A 14,470-nucleotide genomic window follows, 5' to 3' on the forward strand; every position below is an offset into this window, starting at 1 on the left:
GCTGTGGTTTTGGCCTCCTCTTGCTGCCCATGGACCCAGGGCAGTGCCCTCCAGGTGCCCAGGCTGCTAGGGCTGGCCGGGGGCGGGCTGGGGGTGCTGGGATGGGTCCTGGTCCAGGCTGCTGGGCGGGTCAGCCTTGGGGAGAAGCTTCGGGAGGGCAGGCTTTTGGGACTGTGTGTCGGCCTCGGTCCAGATTGGTACCACCCCTTACCCCTCCGGAGATCAGCCCCAGGTACTTGACTTGCCCAATCAGGGCAGCCCTGAAACATTTGCCGCCAGCCTTTCCGGGGGAGGAGAGGCCGCTGGAGGCCACTGCGGCCTCCTCGTTGGGGTACTTGCAGAGTCCAGGCCGGGCCGGCCTCCCCACGTGTCCTGTGCTGCCCCCTCCCCTCCCGCACCGTGCTTTCAGCCCGAGGGGCTGGAGGCCTCCCATAATCCAGCCATGTTCCGGATGGAGGAGAGAGCCTGGGGGGATGGGGGAACGGAGGGGAGATGGGGGGCGAAGGCCCGGAGGCTGGACCCTGCGGGTGTGAGGCGGTGTGGGTGCTGCAGCCTGGCGAGAGGGGCTGGCCCGGGCATCAGCGGGGCGCTGTGGGCAAGCTCTGCGGGCCCAGAGCGGGCTGGGGTGCGTCAGGTGGAGGGCGGGGGCAGGTCGGGCAGCACGCGGTGGGGGCGGGGGTGCGAGGGAGTCAGCGCCTCCTGAGTCACATGAGGGAACCGCCTCCCGTCAGCTCCTCTCGCAGCCGCCCTCCCCAGCCTGAGGTCTCTGCACCCCAGAGAGTCCCCCCGGGTCACGTGAACGCGTGACAGTAAATGAACCATTCATGACAGTCCTGTCCCTGTAGCCCACGCCCACCGTGGCGGCCTTCTGCACACAGGCCAGGTCACCACAGCACGGTCGCCAGCTCTCCTTCCTCGATGTCCCCCTAGGAGGGGTCTGGGGGCTGGGCGCTGGGGTCCGCTGGGGTCTCACCTCCAGGCCTCAGGGTGGGTTCACTGAGGGCTTCAGCTGGGGTGGGATCCACGGACGCACCCCCAGGAGCATTCTGGGCGAGCGGGGCCCTGGTGCTGACCCGGTGGCTTGTAACAGACTCGGGCTTGCCCTCCTCTGGGCCCGAGCCTGGGGCGTCCCTAGCAGGGGGTGCCAGGACCCCAGGTGCCTCACGGTGCCCTCTGGGCCTCAATGCCCAGCGTTCTCCCTGGGCTCCCAGGTTGGCCCTTTGCACCCCACCACCGACCCCAGGGAGGCCCCGCAGCCCCTCACCTCGGCTTCCCTGAGCTACAATCTTGTCCTCGAGGCTTCCTGGGTTGACAGGAGACCAAGAGGGTGGAGTCACCTCCGTCCCCGGGCAGCCCCTGGTCTGCCTTCCGTCATCAGGTGTGGTCTGTGTAGTGGGCAATCTGCTCAGCCTGGGCACACGGAGGTTCGTGGAGCCCTTTCCTCGTGTTGCCAAGGGAGACCCGTGCGGCCCGCTCCTGATGGAGGACCTGCGGCTCATGCCGGGGTTTTCACTGTTACAGAAACGGCTGCTCTGCACACTCACACTCACATACATGCACACACTGCTCTGCACACTCACACTGCTCTGCACACTCACACTCACAAGGCACACACTGTTCTGCACACACTGCTCTGCACACTCACTGCTCTGCACGCTCATACACAGCTCTGTACACACACACAGGCACACACTGCTCTGTGCACTCACTGCTATGCACACTCACGCACACATTGCTATGCACGCTCACACAACTCTGTACACACAGTTTTGCACATTCACACAGGCACACACTGCTGTGCACACCCACACTCCTCTGCACACAGACTCTCACACACCCTCACACACACTGCTCTCATCCCAAAAGCCTACATTTTTTCCATCTACAAAGCCCCTTTTCCCAAGAAAATCACATTCCTAGCCTCTGCATGGACTTTGAGGGGCGCCCGCTCAGCCCGCTGCAGGCAGTGGGAGGCATTTCTGGGGTGCCAGGGCCGGTGACGGGGGCACCTTTGCCTCACCCTGAGGACTCCCTTTGCAGCAAGTGAGCATGTCCATGTTGCCCAGGCCACACCCGCCTGTGGCTTTGGCTGTGGCAGAGGGACCCGGGTCCCCAGACAGAGGCCTGGTCTGGACCGTGCACTTACGTGGCCGTGGGAGGCAGGTCTGGGCGGACCCGAGCGCGTGACCACCTTAGCTCCTCTGAGGCACATGCAGGAGGAGGTCCCTGTGAGGCAGCACAGCGCAGAGGAGCCTGGCAAAGGGCCAGCAGGCGCAAGGAAGGAGCTCAGCACCCTCACTGGCCAGGGGCGCAGAGGTGGCGCCTCACCACCCCCGGGACGGCGGAATTGAAGCCCGAGTCGCACAGGCGCCGACGGGGACCCCAAACACCATGGCTGTTTGGGCACAAAATGGTGCCGCCCCTTTGGAAAGCCACCTGACGGGGCCTTCAGCAGTTTCATACACAGGGACCCCGGGACTGGGACCAGGACCCCTTCCAGATCCACGCCCAGGAGAAGCGGGAAGCTGACGTCCACACAGACACCCGTGCGTAGCGGCATCTGTCATTCAGCATTGCCCCAAGGTGGGCACGGTCCACGTGTCCACCAGCTGGTGAGGGGCTCCATCGACAAAATGTCCGTCCCCACGGGGACACTGTTCGGCCGTAAAGAGGACTAACGCACTGACACGCGCCACAACGTGGACCGTCCTTGAAAACATACGGAGGGAAAGGGGGCGGACGCAGAGTCCCGGTGCCCCACCTCTCATGTCCTGTGAAGGCTCAGAAAGACACCCTGGCATTGGGCATGCGGTGCGGTGTGGGGACCAGGTGCGCTGGTTGTGGGGGTCTCTCCCACCCTGGCTGTAGGTCCTCACTGCCTCCTGGGCGTTGAGGTTCCCGACGCGGCTCTGTTGGTGAGCATCGGGCGTCATCGTGATGGGCCGTTTGGGGGACGGCGCTGTCCTGTGGGTGCCGCCGGCCACGTTCAGGGAACAACACCATCAGCAGTGATGTCATCTTGGCTTGTTTCTCATCACCTTTGATTGCTTCCACTGCAGGTGCTTTTACTGACAGTGACTGATCCGTAGGTTGGGACTCTACCCGGTGTCTGCTGTGCCCTGGGCACTTGCCAGGTACTCTGAGTGCATTAAGCCCATTTTGCAAATGATAAACTGAGATGTGGGTGAATGCCGTGCCTGGGGTCACCGTCCAGTAAGTGACGGAGCGGGTGAGAAGCTGCAGCGCACCTGGGCCTAAGCCCAGCACGTGTCCTCACAGATTCTGAAGCTGGTCCGTCCCGCCGTCCAGGCCGCACACTCTCGCCCGTGCTGTGGGGCCCCTTGGCGCTCGGGACACAGTGTCAGAGCGGCTGCCTCAGTTGCCTGCCGCAGACATAAAATTCTCACTCAGGTGAACTGAGCGTCATCGGTCTCTTCTGGGCAAGCATCTGGCTGTGTCGCCACCGAGGGCCGTGCCCTGGAGGTGGGCAGCTCACAGCGGCCGGGCTGGCCCCCACGCAGGGGACACGGGCCACCTGTGGCTCCAGGTCGCTGACCGTCCGCTGGTGCCTGTCCTGGGCGGGCTGCGCGGTGACTTTCTGGCTGCCGCCCAGGCTGGGCCGACGGATGTGCCCAGGGCGTTCAGAGTTGACATGTGGTGTGTGTTCAGGCTGGCCCCCTGTGGGCATGTGTGCCCGGACCCTGAGTCGCTGAGCCCGGCCCGGGGGCGTGCACCAGCTGTGTGCAGGGACACGTGGTGGCAGCCCGGACGCGGCTGTGCTGCTCTTCCCTCAGGCCCAGCAGGAGCCAGCAGGGAGACCGAGTTACGGAAAAAGGGCATCCTTTCCTCAGGAGGCAGAGGGACGGCTGGGGCTCTGCCTTGGGTACGTGATCCTGGGTGGACCGATCCAGGCCTCACGGCAAGCCCGGGTCCCCCCTGCACTGCTGGGGACCAGCCCTCCCCTCCTGAGGGGTGTCGGGTTATGGCAGTGGGTGACGTCCGCACAGCTCTGGACGCTTTTCTCCCTGGTTGACCTGCACCACGCCCTGGCCACCAGCACCTAAACCACGGGATGGCGATGTGCCACCGGGGCCGGGAGCCCTCAGGGAGGGCAGGTCCCCGAGTCCTGAGAGAGAGCCAGGTGGGAGGGGCAGGCAGCAGGAGCTGCTGGCAGTTGGGGGGGAGGGTGGCACGGCAAAGTCCCTGACACTCCCTCCCGTGACTGTGCTCTCTGCAGCCCCTGGGCAGAGACGGCAGGCGGTTGAGTGGGGTGGGGGGATGGGCACAGGAGTAACCAGCCTCCCGCCACCACCCGTGGGCCGGATGGCAGGGCTGCTGCCTTGTGACAACAGAAGCCTGTGCCTACTTGGGGCACCAGATCTGCTGAAGGGTGGCTGGTGTTTGGGGGCCAGGCAGCCCGGCTGTACTGATGTAGACAGGCCCACTTTGGGGCATGAGTCATGGCTGCCCAAGTACGCCAGCCGTTGGTGGGGACAGAGGGCGGCGCAGGCCCGCAGGAGGGCCTGGGTCAGGGCCTGGAGGCAGCGAGGGGTCCCGGCCTGGGGGTCCGGTGGTCAGTGGGCTTCCTTGCCAGCCCACTGTGGTCTGGGCAGCCTCTCCTGGGCTCAGCAACTACAGATCGGCCGGCTGGGTGGGGGCACCACTGGTGGCGGGGGGAGCAGTCAAATTCAGAGTGCCACGGCTTGAGGCTTTTCTCTGGCTTCTTTGCAATGTTCTTGGATTTCTGCTGTTGCGGTGGGGGATCTGAGGGTTTACTGGAAAGCTGGGCTAAGGCAGGATCAGCCCTCATTCCCGAGCGACCTGGACTCTGGCCAGCGGATGCCTACCTGGGGTCCACTGAGCTCTGGAAGGCTCTCTTCTTCTGAGTGTTGGGATGGTGGGGGGCACATGCAGTGGTCTGTCTTGGGAACGAGCCAGCAAGCATTGGGAGCCCAGCTCCTGTCCTGGGGCGGGGGCTCCCACACGCCACCTGGGCTGTGCTCTATCCCCGGGCAGTGCGGGGGACTGGTCCTTTCTGGTCTGGCCCGGCCTCCTTGTCCTGCCATCTGCCCTGCCCACCTGTCTGGCCATCTGCCTCCTCTTCGCTGCGCCGTGCAGCTTGGCTGGGGCTGTGCGGCTGCAGCCCAGGGCAGGCAGGGCGTCCTCGGAGGCCCTCCCGCTGCAGTGCTCCCTTCTGACCTGGGAAGCAGAGAGCGGGAAAGGAGCCCTCATCACACTTCACCCCTTCCTGGTCTTTCCCTCGAGGAGCCCGAGGGTCCTTCGTGCGAGCCCTGAGCCAACTTTGGGCTCCATCCTGTCCCTCGGGGCCACCTTGGCCGTTCCTTTTCCTCACGAGCTTCAATCTTTTCATCCGGGTGCTGTGCGCAGGGCTGGGGGTGGGGGAGCTCCTGCTCCCACGGCTCTTCTGCCCCAGCCCAGCAGGGCACCCGGGGGCAAGGCCTGAGTCACCGCCCCCCTGCATCCTGCGCCCCCTCCCATACCGCAGAGCAGCTTCTGAATGGACGAATAATTTCATCAGCCTTACAGACTTCGTGCTGGATCGGTCCAGTTTGCACTTCGACTTAGTCTTCTTGGCTGCGTGGTTTTGCCACCGCCTTTGGTGGGACCTGTTCGCACAGTCACGGAGACTCCGGGCCGGACGCCTTCGCCGCGAGCTCGTTTCCTCTGCTCGCAACCGCGAAAACACGCTGCCCGGAACCGATTTTGAGGAAGTATGGACGCAGTGTGCCAGAAAACACATTCCTCCTGAGCTCTAAATTACTCTTTTACAATTTTTATTTCAAAATAGGGTGATTCTTTTTTTTCTGAGTTCTTTTATATAGCAGTTGGTTCTCTTTGTTGTGCGATTTTCTTAGGCATTTCTGAAAGTGTAATTTAAAATTTAACTTTAGAGGCACCTGGGTGGCTCAGTCGGTTAAGCCTCCGACTCTTGTTTCAGCTCAGGCGATGATCTCATGATTTGTGAGTTCGAGCCCCACATCAGGCTCCAAGCCTTCCATTGGGCTCCAAACTGCAGAGTCTGCTTGGGATTCTCTCTCTCTGTCCCTCCCCCATTCGCTCTCTCTGTCTCTTTCAAACAAAAGTTAATTTTAAAACTTTATAGAATAAGGCTAGATGATCCAAATCCAAGAGAGAAAGACAACTTATGTCCCCGAACATCCACGCTTCCATCCACGAGTCCCCCACTGCGAGTGGACTTGCAGGTGACCCTGCCCTCCTGGTGGACCCGACGTCTGTGGCGGGCGGCACGGAGCCCACCGGTGTTACGTCAGACTCCGCAGCCTCAGACTCGGAGGCGGAGCATTGTCCTTTCTCCTCTGGACTCTGTTCATCCGCACAAATGGAATTTTGTAGGTTGTGTTCACTTCCTGGGACCCCTGCAGCGCCTGGGTCTGCGGGCGGGTCTGGCTCAGGCGCCAGCACGGATCTCCTCCTGGGACACGCAGCGGGCATCTGCTGCTTCTGTGGACGATGCCAGTCCTCAGGGGCTGGAAAGCTGGCTCAGGGCACGAACAGTTTCCAAATAGCATAGGCTTTTAGAGTTTCAGTAACGTACAGGTAATCACTAACTTTAAAAAAGTTTTCTGAGTACTGCTCTTCTGCTGCACGTGTGTGTCTGTGTTTGCAGCTCTCTCTTTGCTGACGCACAGCCCGTCTGTAGGTCTGGTTCTAATGGAGTTCATGGAGTCGAGGTGAAGTGCGGCCAAGAGCCTCGTCTCTGCGCATCATTTCCAAGAGCAGATCCTGCCACAGCCGCCAGGCGGGGGGGGGGGGGGGCCCGGGCGCGGGGCGGCCTAGAGCCACGGAACTCCGGGGGCGTGCCAAGTCCTGGGCACTGCTGTTCCCTTCCCTGTGCCACAGACACATGCGCGCCCCACACACACACCACACACACACACACACACACACACACACACACACACACACAGACATGCGTGCACACACACAGATATGCACACATGGAGACACACATGCTCATACACATAGACACACGTGTGCACACGCCAACACGCAGACATGCACACACCCACGCACACAGACACACCCTGCACACGCATGTGCTCGTGCACATGCACACACACACACAGAGTTCTGCATCAACACACGGTGCTTGTTTGTCACTCTCTCCAGCACACAGAGGAAGGTGTGTGTGTGCATGTGCATGAGCTGAGGGCTACTCGGAAGACCCTCTTGAGGCTCCGCCCCCTCCCCGGTGCAGGGAGGGGATGGCCGGCTCAGTGGGGGCGTGTGAGGGGCTGTGCGGTGCCTTGTCTTCCAGACAGCTGGCCCCGTGGCCACCGTCAGGCATTCCTGGACCCTCCGTGGTCACTCCCTCCACCGGCCTAGCTCGCACCAGGGCCGTCAGTGTGAATATTTGGATTCAAGGTCTGCTTACGTGTGGTGACGTTTTTAGTGTCAGCGCAAAGGCTGCTTCGGAGTTATTTTCTAGATGCTTTCGGGCGTGGGCCCGTGCATCGGGCCCTCTTACTCAGAGCAGAGGCCTGGCTTCCTGAAGGTGTCACTATCCAGTGTCCTGAATTCAGTCCCGGTCTGTGCTGGGCCAGTGGGCATCGTGTCCTGAGCAGAGGTGGCCAGCGGGCACATGTCATTGGCTGGTGGTGGCCTCAGCCCCTTGCCACAGCGCCCTCTCCAGGAAGGGGTGGCCCCTGTGTAACTGGTATCAAGGTACTGTTTGAGGCACTCCCCACCCTTCCTGGATGAGGCTCGGGGACCCAGGACCACGGCAGGGGGAGCTGGCAGCTCCCGGGCGAGCTGGGCCACAACTGTGGGACTTTGGGAAGCAAAGAGCAAGGCCTCAGGGCCTCATCTGAAAGTCAGCAGCCCTGAGGCCTCAGAGTGCCCCCAGCCCCTGCCCGCCACGCCACCGCTCCCTGGGGCTCCAGGCCCATAGGGGAAGGGCCTCCTGACGTCTTCTGAATGTCACTTTCCACAGCACCGGTCAGTGGAACAGGAAAGAGGCACAAAAGTACTGACCAGCCCCCGGAGCCCAGTCCTGTTCCTGTTTCATCACAGAGGGGACACTGGTCACACCCTCCCGGGAGTGACAGGAACCCAGCAAGTCAGCTGAGCCCACCGAGGGGGACACTCTGGCTTCAGGGGCCAGAGAGGGTGTGAGATCCAGGGGTCCCAGTAGGCGGGGGTCTGGGTCTGTCTCATCCCAGGTCATGCCCCCCGACCCCACACCCGGGGCAGGGGGTGCTCGGGAAGCATCACTGGGTGAGTGTGTGTGAGAAGAGGCTCTTGTCTCCTCGATTCTCTTGGAAAAGCCCCGGAAGGCCTCCTCCCCCCTCCCCGGGCAGGCACCGCAGCCGGGCACCGCGCCCCCCCCTCCCCGGGCAGGCACCGCAGCTGGGCACCCACCCACGGGTCTGCTGTGCCTCATATGGGGGCTCCCCGGGGGCCAGCTCGAGAGCTGAGTCAGGCGCTGAAGGGCCCAGACCCCTGAACCAAGGAAAAGGCACCAATGGGCTGCGCAGGGGAGTGGGTGGGGGCCGGCGCCGAGAGGACCTGAGACGGGAGTAAAAGTGACACCGAGGTCAGGAAAGTAAGTTCTGCATTTAACACAGGCCGCAGACACAGCCATGTGTCAGCTCCAGCAGAACCAAGGGTGGATTGTGTCAGCCCCGTGTTTCGAGTGTGTGTGCACGTGCACGTGACTTCCCAGCACCTTTGAACGCCTGCCTGGCTGGCGGTCTCTCCCTCTCCTCTTTCTCCGCACGATCGTGAACACCGCCACTTCTAGAAGTATCCCCGAGGGTGCCATCCCATTGGCTCTGGGTTCCTCCTGATCCTGGAAGCCCAGATCCTTCCTGCCTCCGGCCGGAGCGGGCTGCAGAGGCCCCGAGGCCGGTGTGGGGAGGGAGGAGGCCGGCAGGGCCCGGGCGGAGCGGGACAGGCAGGGCAGCCGGCAGGCCCTTCAGGGGAGCAGGCGTGGGAGAAAAGGGCCTCCTATCACTGAGCACCGCCATTTTCTGGGGGATGGAAGCCGGGCTGAGGGCTGAGAAGATTCTAGAGGACAGATTCAGGACGGCAACACTTACTAAGCACCGCCCGTCAGGCTTCCCTTGAGGAGACGGTGATGCGTTACTAGCCTGGCCCGCGGCCTTCACCGGCTGCCACTGTCCTCTCGTTTTAGAAACAAAACCCCTTGTGCAGACTGGGGGTTGAAGTTACAGCAAAAGACGTAGTTACTGGGCCCCTTCAGGGTTTTTCACTCTTTGCCGAGCTCACGCCCTGGGTCTTTAGGGTTTTATCATCTGAGGCCGGAACAAGATTACAGTCTATTCTCCCTCTGACCCCACAGCCCGCCCTCCCCGAGCCCCTTGTCTGGGAGTCTTCCCACCGCGGGGAGCTTTGGGCCCTGACGTCCGGCTTCCCTGCAGGGACGCTGTCCCCTGGGCCCTGCAGCCACGGCCTTCGGAGAAGTGGGCCGAAATGCAGAGGGAGTCAGGACGGGCGTCAGGTCCGGATCCTCGGGAAGATCCCGCAGGGGCGTCGGGCCCGGAACAGCGAGGCTCCTGCTCACGCCTCTCTCCCCTGCAGAGGTCGGACCCGCAGCTGCTCGCCCAGTTCTACTATGCGGACGAGGAGCTGAACCAGGTGGCCGCCGAGCTGGACAGCCTGGACGGGCGGAAGGACCCACAACGCTGCACGCTGCTCGTCAGCCAGTTCCGCTCCTGCCAGGTGAGCGGGCCTGCGGCCCGGGGGCCCGCGTGGGGGGCCGGGCCTGTCACCTGCTCACACCCCGTGAGCGCATCTCAGGCTGGCCTGGCCGCCGTGCTGGGCGCACCGGGCCTGCGGGACGCATGCCCCCCAGCAGGACAGTGTGGGGAAGAGAGCCAGGCGCCAAGTGCGGGTTGCGCAGGGCACCCTTGCTGAGCAGATGTAGGGGGAGGCGGGTGAGCAGGAGCCAGCAGGGTCTTAGCCAGGGAGCAGCTGGCGGAGGAGAGGGGCCAGGCTGCGGGCCAGGCTCGGACTCTCGCCGAGTTGCACAGTTCAGAGCCAGCTGGGGAGCGACACCAGAAAGGTCCTCCAAGTTAGCCACGACCAGTGTGAGTGCATGAGGCGTGGTTCAGTTCCGTAGAGTGACAGGAAGGGTCTTTCACAAAGTTCTAGAACGTTCTTGGTGCATTCTGCCCGCACGTCTTACTGGATCCTCTGTGCCCTGGGAGGGGGGCTGGGGTGTGCTTCCCAGATCCCAGGGAGGGCAGGATGGGGTGGGGGGTTTCGAGGAAGACGGTGTCCCACTGTGTGTTTTAGGCATCAGGGCAGTTAGATGAGGGTTTTGGTTCTCACAGGCAGGTCCTGGCCGGCCCTGGAACGACCAGGAGCCCCTCCCCTCTCCTAGGGGACGGGAGGGCCGAGGGGGTCTCTGGACTTGCCGGGCCACTGATGCTCCCTTCTCCCTCCAGAGAGTGTCCCTCCTCGCGCCTGCAGCACCCAGACCGTGCAGCTAGGAGGTCTGTCTCTAGCTCCCCTGCCTGCACCCCTCCTGCACTGCCCCACCCCCCTGCAGTGGACTGTCTGTCCCTGACCTGCTCGGGCCTGTCCGATGCAAGTTACACACCTTGACCTGATGGGTGGCAGCTGCAGAGGGTGCTCTGCAGAGCCTTGCGGGGGGACAGCAGAGCGGAATCCCGCTCGGGGATTAGGTGTGGGCAAGGCAGTGTTCTTCGAGAAAGAAGTCACACGAAGCTAAAAGGATCTTGCGCTCCTGCAGCAGCAGGAGCATCTTGAAACCTCTTCCTCCTCTTTGAGACTCCCGGGTCAGGGCCCAGGACCAGCCCAGGTTCTAGGACTCACTAGGAGGACACACAGGACGCGGCACAGAGTCCTGCTTGCGGCGGGGATTTAGTCCCAGTGAAAACAAAGCAAGATCAGCACGTGGGGGAGAGGGGGACTGAGTCCAGAGGAAACAGGCGCCAGCTGCCAGCGTCCTCTCCGGGGTGGAGGTGGGGGCGTCAGGTGGGTCGTCTTGGATCCAGGCAGCGTTGTGACAACACGTGTGGGGTCTCGCCCGCCAGGGGGCGCAGTAGAGACGCAGAGCAGGGCTCTGGCCAGCTGCTGGTCCTGCAGGCTCCCCTCCCTGGCCCGGCCCAACCGCAGACCCCCCCGGGGAGGAAGGTGCCCCGGAGGAAGGTGACCGCGCAGACACGACGCCAGCGTGAGCGAGTGAGACACAGGGGCTGTGCTGGTCACTCAGCGGGGGGCTCTGGGAGGGCCTGCTGGCGGAGCTCCCGCACCCAGACCAGCCCAGGGAGAAATCGTGGGTCCGGCTGTGCGCTCTGCCCCCGCCCCCCGAAGGAGGGGTTAATGGTGCCTTCTGCACGCTCCACGATCTTATGAAGACTCATCGCAGTAACAGACTTAACTGGCCGCTTACTGGGGCCCCGTGGGTTGTGTGAGGGCTCCTGCCAGCGCGGATTTCGACAGAGCGTGGGCATTTAGGTTGGAAAGTGTTTGTCATTTCTTTTTTTTTTTTAATTTTTTTAATGTTTTATTTATTTTTGATACAGAGAGAGACAGAGCATGAGAGGGGGAGGGTCAGAGAGAGAAGGAGACACAGAATCGGAAGCAGCTCCAGCTGTCAGCACAGAGCCCGACTGGGGGCTCGAACCCACAGACTGAGATCATGACCTGAACCGAAGTCCGGCACTTAACCCCCCAGGAACCTCCTGTGGTGTGTAGTGTCTTGAACTTTTCTGACCCATAATGGGGTGTCACATAAAGTCTCCAGGGAAATGCCGGGTACAGAGGGGATGCTCCAAAACCAGTGGCCTTGAAGCACCTGGGTGGCTCCGGCGGTTGAGCATCTGACTGAGGTCACTCAGCTCATGATTTCCCGGTTTGTGGGTTCGAGCCCCGCATCGGGCTCTGTGCTGACAGCTCAGAGCCTGGAGCCTGCTTCGGATTCTGTGTCTCCCTCTCTGCCCCTCCCCCACTTGTGCTCTGTCTCCCTCCTTCTCAAAAATCAATAAGCATTAAAAAAAAACATTAAAAGTAAACCCAGTAGCCTCCTTTTTTCTTCTTACAAGAGTGATACCGTGAGAAGCGTGTGGGCCGTGTTTGTGGGCCCGGCTCTCCGAGGGCTGCCCATGGGGGGAGGCGGGGCCGAGGCAGCAGGGGTGGGGCTGAGATCGGTGTCGGGGAGAAGGCCCAGGACCCCCTTGCAGTTCCGCCTCGCTGGCTCTGACTGGAGAAGGAGGCTGAGTCAGGTTTTCACCTACATGACGTTCCAGTTCATGAAAACTGTGAGCCGGGCACATGTGAGTGTGCAGATGGATTTCAGATGACATTGGTCTGGGTTCTCTTGTTTGGCTCAGAAACCGTAGAGGATTAAAAATCACGGCACCGTAGGATGAAATGAATCCAGGATTGCGTGATGGCTGAGTTGGGCCCCCGCATTCATGCGTTCAAGTCCTCACCCCTAGGCTTCAAAGACATGATTAAGGGGACGTGAAGTCGTACGGGTGAGTCCCGATCCAGTCTGACCAGTGTCCTCGTAAGAAGAGGAGAGTGGGACACAGACAGCAGAGGCACGACTGTGTCAGGCCCCTGGGAGGGACGGCCGTCCGCACCGGGAGGGTGGTCTCCGCGGGAAACCAGCCTGCCCACAGGGAGGCCCCAGGCGCCCAGCCTCCAGGCGGAGAGAGTGAAGGCCGTGGCTGGAGCCCCGGGTGTGGCGCTCTCACCGCGGCCCCCAGTCACGTCTGGATTGCTTGGTGCTGCTCTGGGCTGGGTTCTGTTGCCGACCTGTTTTCCCTCAGTCACACCGTAACTTTTGGGTGTCAAGGGAGTATAATTTTAGATGCTTCAGTGAAGGAAATTAAATGGCAAAGTGTGCTAACAGACCTGGTACCCAAGTGTAGCTAGTTAATGGGGTCACAGTGGGACGCGTGCTCCTTGCGGCAGCTCTGGGCTGTGAGTCTGCGGTGTCCCTGTGGTCATCACCGCACCTGGCGAGGGGCACCCCGGAACCTCCCTGTGCCGCAAGGTGCTGGTGCCCGCCATGGCAGGGGTGGGTTCTCGGGGGGAGAGGGGTCTCTGGAGCGCCCTTCCTGCAGACCCCAGCCTCCTGCCCGCTGTGTGCTGCGCCTGGGTGCATGTGTGGCCGGATCCCCAGGGCGGAGCGAGGCCGGGGGGCTCCTCACGGCACCCTCTCTGCCGCGATTGCATTGTTTCCATACCGACCGTTGAGCGTTCTTTATATATTCCTGACAGCAGCCCGCGTCAGATTGTGATGTTTGATTATCTTCTCACCGGCTGTGGCTTGTTCTCTCTTTCTCTGCCCAGTTTTGTGAAGGATGTAGGTTTTAGATTTTGAGAAAGGCCAGTATCCATTTTCCTTCTTGTCCATGCTCTGGCATGCTCTCTAAGAAGTCTTCCCCTGGCCCAGGGCCATCAGATTGCCCCTCCCCACCCCGCACCGTGTTTTCCTTGAGAATTTCTGTGGTTTCAGGACTACACTCCACCTTGACGTAACAGGACATGGTGTGAGGGGTGCACACTGTTTTTTTATTTTCGCGCATGAATGCTCGGCGTGCCAGAGCCGTGTGCTGAGAAGCCGCTCCTTTCCCCGCCGAGCAGACCGTGCTTCCTGTACGGACGATCGGCACCCAGATACGTGTGGGCCTCTTTCGGGCTGTCTGTTCTGTTCCCTTGATCTGTCCGTCTTCGGGACAGTTCCACACGGTCCTGATTAGGGCGGCAGATTTATCCTGCGTCTGAAGTCGTGTCTCCAACTTTGCTCTGTTGTGAAGCGGGTGGGGCTGTGCTTGGTCCACCCGTCTGTGTGGAAGAGAGCAGCTGCTCACCAAGGCCGCCTCGGGCGGCACGCCAGCGTCCGGCAGAGCGTGCGGTTTCGCCAGCGGGCCCGGTGCTGGCCGTCACGGCCTTCCGCCCGGCAGGCGGGGCGGGCGTCGGGGGCCCCTGGCTTTTCGGTGCCCAAAGACGTGTTCTGGTGCCTTCTTCCTTGGCCTGTTCTCCGTGAGGAGCCCGGGCCACCCGAGGCTCGGTTCTGTGTGCGTAGCATCCTTTCCTCCTACTGTGTGAGCAGCTTTCTCTTCTTACTGGTTTCAACCAATTTTATTCTGCTGTGATTGGTGCAGCTTCCTTCATGTTCCCTGTGCTTTGAGTTCTTTGAACTTCTTGGACCTTGAGTTTACTGTTGGTCATTAACTTGGACAAAAGCCGGCCATAATTCCTTCAAAGATTTTTTTCTGTCACCTTCTTTCTTTCTTTTAGGTCTTGAGTGATAAGCCACTTTGAGATCTTTTCTTTTTATGCTTATTATTTATTTTTGAGAGAGAGAGAGAGAGCAAGGGAGGGGCAGGGAGAGGGAGAGAGAGAGTGAGCAAGGGAGGGGCAGGGAGAGGGAGAGAGAGAGAGAGCAAGGGAGGGGCAGGGAGAGGGAGAGAGAGAGAGAGAG

At 61.6% G+C, this 14,470-nt stretch overlaps 1 protein-coding gene across 4 annotated transcripts in view; it reads left to right on the forward strand.

Moving 5' to 3' along the window:
• ZFYVE28 (zinc finger FYVE-type containing 28) overlaps positions 1-14,470 on the forward strand; it is a 99,064-nt gene that overhangs the window by 37,791 nt on the left and 46,803 nt on the right. For 3 of the 4 annotated variants that reach the window (XR_003912422.1, XM_029949469.1, XM_029949480.1), the window contains exon 1: positions 9,647-9,726. The gene's annotated coding sequence lies outside the window, so the exon portion shown is untranslated. Of the gene's footprint in view, positions 1-9,585; positions 9,727-14,470 lie in introns of those variants that run through there. The other variant, XM_029949471.1, reaches the window with a different exon arrangement.

Source organism: Suricata suricatta, chromosome 1 (assembly GCF_006229205.1).
Source record: "Suricata suricatta isolate VVHF042 chromosome 1, meerkat_22Aug2017_6uvM2_HiC, whole genome shotgun sequence".
In the NCBI taxonomy this organism is placed as follows: Eukaryota; Metazoa; Chordata; class Mammalia; order Carnivora; family Herpestidae; genus Suricata; species Suricata suricatta.